Below are 14,571 nucleotides of genomic sequence, written 5' to 3' on the forward strand. Positions count from 1 at the left end.
GGTGTCTTTAGGGTTTTCTATGTAGAGGATCATATCATCTGCAAACAGTGAGAGTTTTACTTCTTCTTTTCCAATCTGGATTCCTTTTATTTCTTTGTCTTCTCTGATTGCTGTGGCTAAAACTTCCAAAACTATGTTGAATAGTAGTGGTGAGAGTGGGCACCCTTGTCTTGTTCCTGACTTTAGGGGAAAAGCTTTCAATTTTTCACCATTGAGGATAATGTTTGCTGTGGGTTTATCATATATGGCTTTTATTATGTTGAAGTATGTTTCTTCTATGCCTGCTTTATGGAGGCTTTTTATCATAAATGGATGTTGAATTTTGTCAAAGGCTTTCTCTGCATCTATTGAGATAATCATACGGTTTTTATCTTTCAATTTGTTAATGTGGTGTATCACATTGATTGATTTGCAAATATTGATGAATCCTTGCATCCCTGGGAGAAAGCCCACTTGGTCATGATGTATGATCTTTTCAATATGTTGTTGGATTCTGTTTGCTAGAATTTTGTTAAGGACTTTTGCATCTATGTTCATCAGTGATACTGGTCTGTAGTTTTTTGTTTTTTTTTTCATTGGTCCCTACTGCCCTGCCTGGTTGGATGGCATCCCTGACTCATTGGACATGAGTTTGAGCAGACTCAGGGCTATAGTGAAGGACAGGGAAGCCTGGTATGCTGCAGTTCATGGGGCTGCAAAGAGTCTGATATGACTTAGCAACTGAACAAAAACTGCCCTGCCTATAAAGATGCTGAGGTTGCTGACATTTTTATGAAACTAACATGATATTGTAAACCAACTAGCTGTCAATAAAGTAGCTGTTCAACTAGCTGTCAATAAAGTAAAATAAAAATGCAAAGGTTCCCCCCCTCAGTTACCCTGCAAAGCCAGGGTGCTCTCTCCTCTCCTCCAGTGCCCCCGTCAGCCTTATAGGAGGCTCCTGACCTGCCACTGCTTCTGTCACGTGGGGCATGTCCTCACAGCACAGGCTTCAAGGTGAGCCAACATGGATTTGAACCCTAGTCCTGCCAGGGATGAGCTGTGTGGTCTTGGTTAAGTTACTTTACATCTCTGAACACTGTGTTAGCTTGCTGTTCTTCAGAAAATAACACATACACAAGGGTTGCTGCAAGGGTACTTTTCTATACACCTGGCCATTTTTACAAGTTGTTGGTTATGAGAGGTTCAGTGCAGCCTCTACTTGGTGACTGGTACCCAGTGCTCTGTGCCAGACTGTCCTGGGCTGTTTCCTCTCCTTCTATCCACAGTCAGCTGGTCCTAATGTGTTATCGATGCACCTTGCAACACACCCCCAATTGGTCCTTTCCTTTCATTGCATCCAACTGAGTCAGCTGTCCATTGCCTCATTCCAGGGCTATTGTTAACCACTTCATAATGGGAAGATCTAACGATGGTCTCCACATCCCTCCCCACAACACTCCTACTCCATTGACCCCATGATTCATCCCCCTTGTAATAAAAGAGTGGACCTCTTCCCATAAAATGCAAATCAGTCACATGATTGCCCTCAATCAGTATTTTTCAGAGATTCCTATTGCCTACCAAAATAATCTACTCCACAGGAAGCTAATAAGCCAACTAGGATCTGGCCCAAGCTCAACTCTTCAGCCTCCCTCCACACATTTAGGAGAGTCACAGAAGCAAAACCATAAAGATATGTTGCCTCCTGCCCCTACCACCCACCTTCATGTACAACATTTCATCTGCCCAGAGAGCTCTTCCACAAGGAACCAAGTTCATACCCCTCTGCCTGGTGAACTCCTATCCATGCTTCAGTGCCCAGTATAAAAAAGTCCCACCTCGTTGGTGCAATCTCCCTGACTTCCCAGACAAATAGAAGCTTTCCCCTTGCATCAGAACCATCTTTAATACACATCTACATCAGTTTTTAAGATATCTTAGTCCTGTTACTCGTGGGCATGGGTAGGACTTGCCCTCTCAGGATTCCCTGGGAAGGGGTAGTTTGCATCTCCCTTGACCTGTACTTGGCACCAGTGTTACCACATCAACCCATCCTTGAGAGAATGACTACACAATTACAGTTTTCATGATTACATTCATCCCTCTTCTATGACCCCTGTGAAAAAAAATGTTTCAACAAGGAAAGAGGGTGGGGCTGGGAGTGAGTGGGAGGGAGGCTCAATAAGGAGGGAATATATGTATATTTAAAGCTGATTCATATTGTTGTTCAGCAGAAAGTAGCACTACACTGTAAAGCAAATATCCTCCAGTTAAAAAAAAGAAAAAGAAATATTCTTGTGCAGTTCACTACCTTCAATATCACCTTGGCAGAAAGGATTTCAATAATAAACATTTACAAAACATTGTATAGATTTTAAAAAAAGAAAGAAAGAAAGAAAAGAAGGTGAAGAAAATAGATAGCTTAGATCAAATGTGGGCCAGGCAGTGAAATGCCACAGAAATGAGAGACTATCAGAGCAAAGATATCTCATGACCTTAAAACTAATTTTTTTCATTCCAACCACATGCCCAGTGACAGACAATTTATTCTGGAACTTGGGAGTTTCAGTCTCTCTTGAAGGTTCATTCACCCAACATTCACTGGCCACCTTCCAGGTGCCAGGCACCAAGGAGCACAACTCTGCGGAGAACAGCACAGGTGTCGCGGGAGGGAAGAGTATGATAAATTGTGATGAGGAGTGACAGGCAATGGACAGGGAAGTGCCTGGTGCTGGGTGCTCACTGGGCAGAAAGCAGAGGTTCCAATGAGTCCAGAGAGTGGCATTTAAGTGGAGCCTCACACAGAAGAAATGCGGAGAATACTGTCCTTCCCCTGCAGTGGCTTCTGGGAGGACCAAGCTGGGCTCTGGGGGCACTGGGGGTGCATGGAGCTGACCCCTGCCATCCTTGCCTATACTCTTGCTCTCCCTGCTCTGGACACCCACCTGCACCTTCTCCTCTTTCATCTCATACTTGGTCGTTACAAAAACATGGACAAAAAGTTTTCCAAAAGAGAGAAACCTGCTAAACGCCATTTCTTCCCTCTTATTTCTCTGTGCTTGCCTCTTTGCATGTTTAATTCACAATTTCGTGAAGGCAGAGGGCTTCCTTTCAAATGCAGCCCATTAAGAATGCAAAAAGGAAAAAATCACTACGAGGAGGATTTAGTAACCATGACCACGAAAATAACGGTCCCTGAAAGGAACGAGGAGAAACAAGTCAGGGGAATATATGTCAGCAGAAGTGGATTCCAGGCTCATCACTTCCTGGAATGAATGATTCTGTGGAAGGGACTTAGTGGTTCAGCTTCTGCTTCTGTAAAAAGGTGACAATGACATCCTGAAATACCGCTGCAATGCCTTAATGATATTTGAAATGGCCTTCCATGCTGCAAAGTAGTATGCTGATGTTAGTTTTTTATTAATTGGAAAAGAAAGGGCACCCATGATGGATGGTCTTTGCAGACAATAATTTAAGGTGAAACTAAATATACTTAAATAATTAAGTTTACCTACTTTTATTCACCCAATACCCTTATCTAATTCTTCTCTCATTTACTCTCTACTTAATTAAATCTCTGCAGTGCAAACGTGAAAGGACAGCTCCTAGTACTGAGGGACTCTCCCTCTTTAGCGACTAAACTAGCAGTTGGTAGGCAAGAGAACAGGAGGCAAAAATATCTAATGGGAAACAGTGGAGTTAGAGGGGAGGGACATTGCCCCCTTTCCTTCTACTTCTTAGCATTTATCTCAGCTTGTCACTACAGGTCTGTATAAAGATCATTTGATTAATCTGTGATCCCTCCACTGGGTCGAGCCCGTTGACAGCAGAGACTCATGCTTTACTCCAGTGTTTTCTGAACACTCTGTGCAGGGCCCAGGCCCTGAAAGGCCCTTTATAAATATGTATGGTACCAATGCCCTGGATTTGAGCAACTTCCTTATTCTGTGATGCAGACCTAAGAAGAGAACCGCCCAGATCATTTTATTTAGGTATCTACAAGAACACAGAAGGTTGGTTTTTCCCAGTGCAGAGCAGTAGTTAAAAGCATGGGCTCTGGTGCAGGACTGCCGGTTCCCTCTCAACTCTGCTGATTATTAGCACAAAGATACTGGGCAGCCTTTTAAGCCTCAGTTTCCTTTTGGGTGCTGCTAGTGGTAAAGACTTTCCCTGGTGGCTCAGATGGCAAAGAATCTGCCTGCAATGCAGGAGACCTGGGTTCAATCCCTGGATCAGGGAGATCCCCTGGAGAAGGGAATGGCAACCCGCTCCAGTATTCTTGCCTGGAGAATTCCATGGACAGAGGAACCTGGTGGGCAAAGAAGCCACCTGCCAATGCAGAAGACATAAGAGATAGGATCATTTGTTAGATGAATGAACAGCTCTGTGGCCACAGGGACAGGACAGAAGGGACAATATTTCCTTTAACAATGTAAAAATGAGATGACGCTAGAGTGGCACACTTATTCTTCCAAGAAGCAGAGTGAGATGAAGGTTGGCAAGGAGTTCAAATTCCAGGTGTGGCTGTGCGTGTTTTCTACCCCAACCTCAGATCCTCACGCAACTCTTCCCAGAAAGAACCTGGGCTCCCCTGAGCTTGGGCAGACTGCAAAAAGGCAGACCACCTGGATCTCCCTAGGCTTTCTACTGGCAACACCCTCAAGCTCCAAGTTCTCCACCTTGTTCATTTTTTCAACAGATGCAGTTATATCATATATAAAATAGGAGGCAAATTTCTCAGGAAATCATGGCTAGAAAGACTATTTGGATATACACGAGTTCTATTTTCATGTTTAGAATGCCAACATTTGCAAAGCCATGCCATCTTCAGGAAAGATTATTTTTAATTTGGAAGAGGTCTTCTTAAGTGAGAATATCATCCCTTCAAATTATAAATCAAATAATAAAATAGAATGGAAGAGACTCACTCAAAGTGGCAAGATCAGGACCAAGCCCCTATTTCAGTGCACTGTATCTTACACCACCCTAAACACTTCTACAGCCAACTGTGCAAAGCACGTGGACATCTCATGACTTCCCATTTCAAAAGGCTGGGTATCACTATAATTGATAGAAATTCCCAGCTTTTGAGGTTGTTTCATTATTGTATCTCTGCCATTCAAGAGTGTTGGACATCTTTTTAGATAACTGCCTATTTTAGGGTTTGTTATAACACATGGTAGGGTGATAGCCTAAAGGAAGAAGTTATTTGAGAGGGGCTCAGAGGCAGATTTCTAGAGGCCTGACTAAACAGCTTGGTCGCAAAGGAATGAACTTGGGAAGAGCATATTCCAAGTCATGCAAGGGTATAATTCTTCAAGGCTATATAAACCTGCATTCAAGCATGGCCTGGGTATGCTACAGAATGTATATGGCTAGGTTAATTCTAAAGGTACCACTCTAACTCACAGACTTAGAGAATGAATTTATGGTTACCAGGGGCAAAGGATGGGGGAAAGGGATAGATTGGGAGTTCGGGATTGACATGTACACACTGCTATATTTAACATGGATAACCAACAAGGACCTACTGGATAGCACAAGAAACTGCTCAGTGTTATGTGGCGGCAAAGATAGAAGGGGAGTCTGGGGGAGAATGGATACATGTATATGTATGGCTGAGCTCCTTTGCTGTCCAAATGAAACTATCACAAAAGTTGTTATACTCCAATATAAAATAAGAAGTTTAAAATAAAAAATTAAAAATAAAAAAGATTTTAAAAGGTACCACTCTCAAACATATATGAAGTTCACAGGAAGAATTAAGCATGCAGAAAATACACTGAAGGGAAATAACCTTTATGGTTTATCAACCCCAAACTTTCTGCACTGGGAAAAGAGACAGCTGGGGGCCACTGACTCTGAAGATAAAAGTAAAGGAAATAATCTTTGACATCAGCAAGGGAATCTGGATGTAATTTAAGGAAAAACTTCCTGACATTGATGACTCAATAAAGTACAATTAGGGAAACATTAGCATTTCCTTTTCCCAGTTATTTTAAAACACAGATATTTTCCATGGAGAGTTAAGAGGCAAGCTTGCCTGAGAAAGAAGGAAGAAGAAACCTGCTGAAAATGTCTCTTCTTATGCTTTCACTGCATAGGAAAATACTGCTTTAACAGCTCTGAAATTTAACACACACACAACTAAATAAACAAACTGAGAACAAGAAGGAACTATTCAGGATCATTTTACATAATTGAGATTTGTGGTGGAGGGAACACAGCAAGATAAAATGGCTTTGTCCATTTCTTCCATTCCTTTCTCCTTAATCTGACAGTCCCCCTCCAGGCTGCTCAGTCCCGAGTCAGCGCACCGACCACTCCCTCCAGGGCCTTGGCTTGCCTCCCTGTCCAGGCTCTTTGGGCAGGTCTGCCCTGCCCAGGTGGGAACCCTGTAAAAGACTAACTGTGGGATGGATGGGGCCTTCCACAGACTCAGGAGCAGCTAAAGAGCCAAACTTCTAGCAGGAGTTGAGCCTGTCAAGTTCAGAAATATAGTAAAAAAAAAAAAAAATGCATTTGAGGATGTTTATATTTTTTAATTTTTAAAATGTATTTTAATAAATAAATTATTTATTTGGCCACACCATGCAGCATGTGGGATCTTAGTTTCCCAAACTAGGGATTGAACCCCTGTCTCCTGCAGTAGAAGCAGGGAGTCTTACCCACTGGATCACTAGGGAAGTCCCAGGATATTTTAATTTTAATTTTGGGATAGAGGAGAAAACATTGGCACTTGAGGAAGATCAGAACCACAGACCTGAAGAAGGATTTTGAAAGAAAATGATCAAATGCACTGGGTATTTTATCTGAAAGGTTTAGTTCATTGCTCAAATAGTCTTATTTCTACAAAGAGAAGTGAAAAGGAACAGAGGAGATGCTGACTGATATTTTTAGTGGATTTTTTAAAATATAGTAGAACACCCGACATTTATATATTTTAAATGTACATGTATGTCTTGAATTTTATATAACTATATAAAATTTATTTTACTCACACACATATATACGCAAATATACACAGACACACAAATACACACACCACATACACACACACATATATATACACACACAAATACATATATTTTGAGGGACAGAGATAAGATTTTAAACCTATTATGCACTGATATGAAGTGTATATTACATGACAGCTTGCTTCAAAAATCAATGTCCCTAATTTGCTTTGAGAGGAGTCTCATGGGCCCCTGAATTGGGAATGATATGGATTGATGACTGCTGGCTTCATAAAACTCCCACAGGTTTTGAAATATTTTTATGAGGTAGAAATAAAACTGTCTAATAGCCCTACAATTCTGTGTTAGATTTCATATGCATTTGGGAATTCTTTTGATGAAAACGCATAAGGAAGTTCAGCTTTGTATGAAAGTACCTCTCTAAAGAGAATCCTAGTTTCAGCATTTTTTTCCTGCAAAATCTGAGACATCTCTATGATGGAATTTACAGGGCAAACAGAGTTTGGTCATAAAGAGAAGCAAATGGACCAGGTTTCACTTTGCTATGCCCTTCATATCAGATTCACACACTCGTTTTAAGGGAAAAGCAATAGATTTTTCTTAGCCCATTAAACATCAGGGCATTTCTGAATCCAGGTTTTCATATATCCTAAAATAAGACCTAGATCATATCACTGTGATATAAGTCCTATTGCTAGGACTATTTTGACATGAATCTTATATTGAAATAAAAGAAACTCTGTGCCCCTGAAGTTCCAGAAAGCTCAGATTCTGTTTATATCTCACGGCCATGGGTCACCATGCGACTGGCGAGCACTTCTGAGTGTGCACTGGGCATCTCCAAAGCCCCCCAGCACATTCCGAAAAGCTCATCCCACAGCAGCCCCTGTTGACAGCCCTGATGGTCCCAGAACACCCAGGGGGCAGCCCCAGGGCCTAACAATGAGCTTAATTCATAACAGCCAGTCAATACGTGTTCAGTAAGTAAATAAATGATCACAGTAACAAATACTATGAGTAAGACTTCACTGTCTCCTTAAAGGTTTTCCTTATTTCATACCTTTTTTCATTTCAGTGAAAAAACAGCATGTGTTTATAATTCAAGACTATTTTAATGGGGCTTTCCTGCTAGTCTAATGGTTAGGAATCAGCATTTCCACTGCAGAGGGCCTGGCTTCAATCACTTGGGAAAATAAGATCCCACAAGCCACACGGTGTGGTCAAAAAAAGCCAATATGACCTTTAAGAATAGGTACTGGGGGAAAATGAGCTCATTCGCTAACAAGAAAGGCTGACAGGTACTACCCAACATAGATAAATGTAGATAAATAAGCACACATACACACACGGACTTTCTGGAAAATACTGACTGGCAGCTCAGTGGTAAAGAATCCACCTGCCAATGCAGGAGATGTGGGCGATACGGATTTGATCCCTGGATTGGGAAGATACCCTGGGCAAGGCAATGGCAACCCACTCCAGCATTCTTGCCTGGAAAATCCCATGGGTGGAGGAGCCTGGAAGGCTACAGTCCATGAAGTTCCAAAGAGTCAGACATGATTTAGTGAATAAACAAACAAACAAAACCACCCAACATAGATAAATATAGATAAATAAGCACACAAACACACATACACACAAACTTTCTGGAAAATACTGCCATTTACCTTCCTTCTCATAGCCCTCTTTTCTGTCATCTGCATTTATTCAATCCAAAAGTTTATAGAGTATCTTTTAAGCAACAGTGGACTTTTTACAGAATATGAAAAGAAACATGTCTAAACCATAGTCATGACCTTTAGGACAAAGGTCAAACTAGGGGTGAAGAAAAGTACTTAGGGACAGCATCAACGAAAATAGAACTTATGTATCAAGCAAGAGCTTGACTAGCCATGTGACATACACTCTCACGCTCAGACTGTAGCCCACCTTTAAAGGCAAGGATCACATTTCAAACATGAGGAAACAGAGGTTTCTACTGTACTAGTTATTGTGGGAGTATCTGCATTTCCCACAGAACTAATTATATTCAGAATAGATAAGAATCGACATGAACACCAAAAGGACAATATTGCCCACAGAATTTTGGAAGAGAGAAAGATAGACTCCCACTGGCATGGCCAGGACTAGCATAGTTTTCCATCTCTACTGGGAACACCACTGCTCACAGCGCAGCCTGGAATTCTTTTCCACGCCTTCCCCTCTCCCCATCCACCACTCTACAAACTGGACAGCCACCAAATCCTACCAATGCTGATTTCACTACACTTCCTGGATTTGCCCCTTTTAAACTCTGTACATCCTATCTAAATCTGACTCCAGATCTTACTTTACTCAGCAACTACAATTCCTTTTTGAACAACTGAGGTATTATTCTTCCTCCTGTTTTTTCCCCCCATATCAGTGTCCACTGCCATGGTCAAAGGCATCCAACATTAGCTTAAGGATCCAACTAATGGTGACTGGGTTTGGAAACCAGTGTGTTAGAGGAGATACCCAGCGTCCCAGGTCAGGGGCAGCGACGAGAGGAGTTACCCCACGTCCGAGGTCAGGGGCGGCGGCCGGGAGGAGATACCCCACGCTCCAAGCCTGAGGCCAGGGGCGGCAGCGGGGAGGAGCAACCCACACCGAGGCCAGGGGCGGTGGCCGGGAGGACCAACCTCACGTCCAAGGAGCCGTGGCTGCACAGGCGCAGGAGGGCCTAGAGGAGCTATCCCACATTGAAGGTCAAGAAGGGCGGCGGTGAGGAGATACCCCTCATCCAAGGTAAGGAGCAATGGCTGCGCTTTGCTGGAGCAGCCATGAGGAGATACCCCATGCCCAAGGTAAGAGAAACCCAAGTAAGACGGTAGGTGTTGCAAGAGGGCATCAGAGGGCAAACACACTGAAACCATACTCACAGAAAACTAGTCAATCTAATCACACTAGGACCACAGCCTTGTCTAACTCAATGAAACTAAGCCATGCCCCTCGGGCAACCCAAGACGGGCGGGTCATGGTGGAGAGATCTGACAGAATGTGGTCCACTGGAGAAGGGAATGGTAAACCACTTCAGTATTCTTGCCTTGAGAACCCCATGAACAGTATGAAAAGGCAAAATGATAGGATACTGAAAGAGGAACTCCCCAGGTCAGTAGGTGCCCAATATGCTACTGGAGATCAGTAGAGAAATAACTCCAGGAAGAATGAAGGGATGGAGCCAAAGCAAAAAGAATACCCAACTGTGGATGTGACTGGTGATAGAGGCAAGGTCTGATGCTGTAAAGAGCAATATTGCATAGGAGCCTGGAATGTCAGGGCCATGAATCAAGGCAAATTGGAAGTGGTCAAACAAGAGATGGCAAGAGTGAATGTCAACATTCTAGGAATCAGCAAACTGAAATGGACTGGAATGGGTGAATTTAACTCAGATGACCATTATATCTACTACTGCAGGCAGGAATCCCTCAGAAGAAATGGAGTGGCCATCATGGGCAACAAAAGAGTCCGAAATGCAGTACTTGGATGCAATCTCAAAAATAACAGAATGACCTCTGTTCGTTTCCAAGGCAAACCATTCAATATCACAGTAATCCAAGTCTATGCCCCAACCAGTAACGCTGAAGAAGCTGAAGTTCAATGGTTCTATGAAGACCTACAAGACCTTTTAGAACTAACACCCCAAAAAGATGTCCTTTTCATTATAGGGGACTGGAATGCAAAAGTAGGAAGTCAAGAAACACCTGGAGTAACAAGCAAATTTGGCCTTGGAATACGGAATGAAGCAGGGCAAAGACTAATAGAGTTTCACCAAGAAAATGCACTGGTCATAACAAACACCCTCTTCCAACAACACAAGAGAAGACTCTATACATGGACATCACCAGATGGTCAGCACTGAAATCAGATCGATTATATTATTTGCAGCCAAAGATGGAGAAGCTCTATACAGTCAGCAAAAACAAGACCAGGAGCTGACTGTGGCTCAGACCATGAACTCCTTATTGCCAAATTCAGACTTAAATTGAAGAAAGTAGGGAAAACCATTAGACCATTCAGGTATGACCTAAATCAAATCCCTTATGATCATACAGTGGAAGTGAGAAATAGATTTAAGGGCCTAGATCTGATAGATAGAGTGCCTGATGAACTATGGAATGAGGTTCATGACATTGTACAGGAGACAGGGATCAAGACCATCCCCATGGAAAAGAAATGCAAAAAAGCAAAATGGCTGTCTGGGGAGGCCTTACAAATAGCTGTGAAAAGAAGAGAAGCGAAAAGCAAAGGAGAAAAGGAAAGATATAAACATCTGAATGCAGAGTTCCAAAGAACAGCAAGGAGAGATAAGAAAGGCTTCTTCAGAGATCAGTGCAAAGAAATAGAAGAAAACAACAGAATGGGAAAGACTAGGGATCTCTTCAAGAAAATCAGAGATACCAAAGGAATATTTCGTGCAAAGATGGGCTCGATAAAGGACAGAAATGGTATGGACCTAACAGAAGCAGAAGATATTAAGAAGAGATGGCAAGAATACACAGAAGAACTGTACAGAAAAGATCTTTACAACCCAGATAATCACGATGGTGTGATCACTGACCTAGAGCCAGACATCCTGGAATGTGAAGTCAAGTGGGCCTTAGAAAGCATCACTACGAACAAAGCTAGTGGAGGTGATGGAATTCCAGTTGAGCTATTTCAAATCCTGAAAGATGATGCTGTGAAAGTGCTGCACTCAATATGCCAGCAAATTTGGAAAACTCAGCAGTGGCCACAGGACTGGAAAAGGTCAATTTTCATTCCAATCCCAAAGAAAGGCAATGCCAAAGAATGCTCAAACTACCGCACAATTGCACCCATCTCACACGCTAGTAAAGTAATGCTCAAAATTCTCCAAGCCAGGCTTCAGCAATATGTGAACCGTGAACTTCCTGATGTTCAAGCTGGTTTTAGAAAGGGCAGAGGAACCAGAGACCAAATTGCCAACATCCGCTGGATCATCAAAAAAGCAAGAGAGTTCAGGAAAAGCATCTATTTCTGCTTTATTGACTATGCCAAAGCCTTTGACTGTGTGGATCACAATAAACTGTGGAAAATTCTGAAAGAGATGAGAATACCAGACCACCTGATCTGCCTCTTGAGAAATTTGTATGCAGGTCAGGAAGCAACAGTTAGAACTGGACATGGAACAACAGACTGGTTCCAAATAGGAAAAGGAGTTCACCAAGGCTGTATATTGTCACCCTGTTTATTTAACTTCTGTGCAGAGTACATCATGAGAAACGCTGGGCTGGAAGAAGCACAAGCTAGAATCAAGATTGCCGGGAGAAATATCAATAACCTCAGATATACTGATGACACCACCCTTATGGCAGAAAGTGAAGAGGAACTCAAAAGCCTGTTGATGAAAGTGAAAGAGGAGAGTGAAAAAGTTGGCTTAAAGTTCAATATTCAGAAAACGAAGATCATGGCATCCGGTCCCATCACTTCATGGGAAATAGATGGGGAAACAGTGGAAACAGTGACAGACTTTATTTTGGGGGGCTCCAAAATCACTGAAGATGGTGATTGCAACCATGAAATTAAAAGATGCTTACTCCTTGGAAGTAAAGTTATGACCAACCTAGATAGCATATTCAAAAGCAGAGACATTACTTTGCCAACAAAGGTCAGTCTAGTCAAGGCTATGGTTTTTCCTGTGGTCATGTATGGATGTGAGAGTTGGACTGTGAAGAAGGCTGAGCGCTGAAGAATTGATGCTTTTGAACTGTGGTGTTGGAGAAGACTCTTGAGAGTCCCTTGGACTGCAAGGAGATCCAACCAGTCGATTCTGAAGGAGATCAGCCCTGGGATTTCTTTGGAAGGAATGATGCTAAAGCTGAAACTCCAGTACCTCGGCCACCTCATGCAAAGAGTTGACTCATTGGAAAAGACTCGGATGCTGGGAGGGGTTGGGGGCAAGAGGAGAAGGGGACGACAGAGGATAAGATGGCTGGATGGCATCACTGACTCGATGGACGTGAGTCTGAGTGAACTCTGGGAGTTGGTGATGGACAGGGAGGCCTGGCGTGTTGCGATTCCTGGGATCACAGAGAGTGGGACACGAATGAGCGACTGATCTGATCTGATCTGTGTTGTTTTTGTTTAGTCGCGAAGTCATATCCGACTCTCTTGCAACCATATCCGACTCTCATGGACTGTAGCCTACCAAGCTCCTCTGTCCATGGCATTTTTCAGGCAATACTGGAGTGGGCTGCCTCTCCCTTCTCCAGGGAATCTTCCCTATGACTCAGGGATCAAACCCGTGTCTCCTGCATTGCTGGCAGATTCTTTACCGCTGAACCACCAGGGAAAACCAAGAGATCAATTATACGTGTTCAACTTTCTAGGAAGCGAATGTGACAGCATGTACTTGCTGCCCATCTAATATTCATCTGCCCTTCTTCCCAACCTTACTAGCTGTGCAGACAGTAAAAGACTTGTAATTCCCACTCCATTGCAGCTAGAAGTGACATGGATCTACCCATAATCTGAAGTCTAGAGTAATAAAAGTGAATTACAATTTAGAATTTGTTTTCAGACGTATTACTATTAACAGCATCGCCATTATGTTCATTGACATCATCACCATCAACTAATTATGCTATTAATAATAATAATACTTTCCATTTGTGTTGGTTTTCTACTGCAACAAATCCCCACAAACAGTGGCTTAAACGACACAATGTATGATCTTGCGGGGTACTGCCTAAGGCATCAGGGCATGGTGCAACTGGTTCCTCTGCTCAGGTCCCATCAGGCTGAAATCCACGAGACTGCAGTGTCACCCAAGGCAGCAGTTTTACTGAGACTTGGGTCTTCTTCCAAGCTCACTTCTGGCTGACAGAATTCAGTTTCCTTGCAGCTGTAGGACTGAATTTTCTTGCTGGCTTTTGCTGGGATCCGCCCGAGATCCGACAGGCCATCCTCACGACATGCAGTCCTCGCCATGGGCCGTTTGCAACAGTACTTCCTGGCCACGGGGAGGGTCTCTGCTCTTTCTTCTGTCTCTGGCCTCTATACCTTCTCTTAAAGGGCTTGTCTGATTGGGTTAGACCCATCCAGATACTCTCTCTTCTGACTGACTTCAAGTTAACTGATTAGGGACTTTGGTTACATCTCAAAATCCCTCCACCTCTGCCAGATGACGTAACTAATCACAGAGTGACACCTCATCATACTCTTGGATCACCCACATTCAGAGGGCAGAAATTATACAGTGTGGGCACACCAAGGGGCAGGAGTCTTGGGGCAATCTCAGAATCCTGCCCACCACAGCATTTAATGAAAACCCCTGAGCTAGGCACTTTATATACATTATCAATTTAATTTCATTCACTTCTGACAGCATTCATATGAAGTAGTTATTACTAATCCATTTTACAATTGAAAAAAAAAAAAACAATGTGAATTAGCCATGTGCCCTTAGGCAAAAACTTCAGCACTCTGTGTTCACATTCACCACTGGAATATAGAAATGCTATTACCTTCCTTATGTATTACATGGAGTTATTTAAAAAAAGGGCAAATGAGAAAATGCTTGGGAAATTATTCTGCAAATTAAAGTACCATGGATCTGCAAGGTATCTTATAT

At 42.8% G+C, this 14,571-nt stretch overlaps 1 protein-coding gene across 2 annotated transcripts in view; it reads right to left on the reverse strand.

Moving 5' to 3' along the window:
• The window catches only part of PCNX2 (pecanex 2), a 338,376-nt gene that overhangs the window by 213,658 nt on the left and 110,147 nt on the right, over nucleotides 1-14,571 (reverse strand). The window lies entirely within an intron of this gene.

This window comes from Bos indicus x Bos taurus, chromosome 28 (assembly GCF_003369695.1).
Source record: "Bos indicus x Bos taurus breed Angus x Brahman F1 hybrid chromosome 28, Bos_hybrid_MaternalHap_v2.0, whole genome shotgun sequence".
NCBI classification, from domain to species: Eukaryota; Metazoa; Chordata; class Mammalia; order Artiodactyla; family Bovidae; genus Bos; species Bos indicus x Bos taurus.